Below are 1,672 nucleotides of genomic sequence, written 5' to 3' on the forward strand. Positions count from 1 at the left end.
GGCGGGTTTTCACCCCTGGTGTGGAAGATGCTACAGGTCCAGGTGGCCTGCGTTAGCAATAAGCATCTGAGCCTTCCCCGGAGTGCTCAGACCCAGCACTGCTGCAGTCACCTGGAGTTTCTCTTGTTCTAAACAGAGTCCAAAAATAACTGTTTCGATGAGTCAGTGTCCAGAATGGTCTTACTACCCCACTGTGTACCTAGCACAATGTCCAAGAAAGCAAAAAACCCCTGAGAAGCTGACTTCAAGAATGTACAATTCAGGAGGAAGAAGATGGCAGCCACCTCAGTAGCTGCTCCGGGAGTTGGGCCGGCACCAGCCTGGGGGCCTGAAGCCATCGCCCCCAACTGGGAGAACCAGGAAGTTTCCACAGGGACCACTCACGGCTGTGTAAGTTGATGGGGGTGTGGTTCTAGGAGCAGGCTCCAGGACAACCACTGAGTCCTACATTGCCAAGGTGATCCCTATTCACGACTGTATTTTCTGCTGCCCTTCAGGCTCAGCAGCTGATACCCAGGCAGGAGCCGACGTAGTCACTTATCAGCTTGGTTTCTGCAGCATTGAACTGAATGAGCCTCCACTGGTACACACCGTGGCCAGCCTTCTTAAGGAGATTTGTCCCTGATACCAAGAAGGCCTGATGGCAGGAATCATCACTGCTGGCTGGGACCCCCAAGAAGGGGGTGCCCATGGTGGTTATGATGACAGGCCTTTGCCATCACAGGCTCTGGGAGCTCCTATATCTATGACTATGTCGATGCTACCTGCTGGGAAGGCGTGACCAAGGAAGAATGCTTGCAGTTCACTGCCAATGCTCTCTCGTTGGCCATGGAGAAGGACAGCTCCAGTGGAGGGGTGACCACCTGGCAGCCATTGCACAATCAAGGGTATAGCAGCAGGTACTCGTGGGAGACCAAATTCTCCAATTCACCATGTCCATATTGCCACCACTCTGAATCCTGAGACTCTAAGATCCAAAAGAGATACCCCACACTGCTACAAAATTCAGTAAACAGTTTGTCAGTGAGGAAAAATAAAGAATGTGCAGTTCATTTTGTTGCCAAATTGAAGGATTTGCAGGAAAGGGAAATGCTACACAGTGAGAGAAAGGAACCAGGAATTTCAGTTCAGGGGATTGGGGAGGGGAGGCAAAGGAGGAACATTTAAACTCCGACAAGAAAAAGAGCTTGACTGGATGTGGAAGGATGCTGTCCAAGTCAACACATAAAAATTCTGGCCCCAACCCATGCCTTAGATGTGACTCAGTTTTCAAAATGCTGATTTATTGGATACCAAGCATCTTCTGGTCCTTTGCTGTTCTCTCTCGCATTTGTTACACCATAGCCCCACTGCAGAGGTAATGAATGACTGGGGTCTGGCTGACTCCGGAATCCGTGACTGTCATGACCCCACATGGCCCCCTGGAAGGACAGGTAGGGACTCAATAAGTAACAAGAAGGGAGGACTTGAGAAGGAAGCCCAGGAGAGAAAGGCCAGGGTTAAGAATGTGTACCTGCTTAGGCTATTTTCCTGGAGAATTATTGTGCTGGGCTTGAAGGTGATACACCCAGAGCTTTACCCCATAGATACAGAGAAGGGTATTGAATAGCAGGCTGTTTTGGTAACACTGCACCCTACACTGCAAAATGGATTCTGACCCAGGTACAGCTGG

The 1,672-nt window shown here is 50.2% G+C and overlaps 1 pseudogene; it reads left to right on the top strand.

Moving 5' to 3' along the window:
- Positions 1-273: 273 nt before the first annotated feature.
- Positions 274-956, top strand: LOC113902824 (annotated as a pseudogene).
- The last annotated feature ends 716 nt before the right edge of the window (positions 957-1,672 follow it).

Source organism: Bos indicus x Bos taurus, chromosome 13 (genome assembly GCF_003369695.1).
Source record: "Bos indicus x Bos taurus breed Angus x Brahman F1 hybrid chromosome 13, Bos_hybrid_MaternalHap_v2.0, whole genome shotgun sequence".
Classification (NCBI taxonomy): domain Eukaryota; kingdom Metazoa; phylum Chordata; class Mammalia; order Artiodactyla; family Bovidae; genus Bos; species Bos indicus x Bos taurus.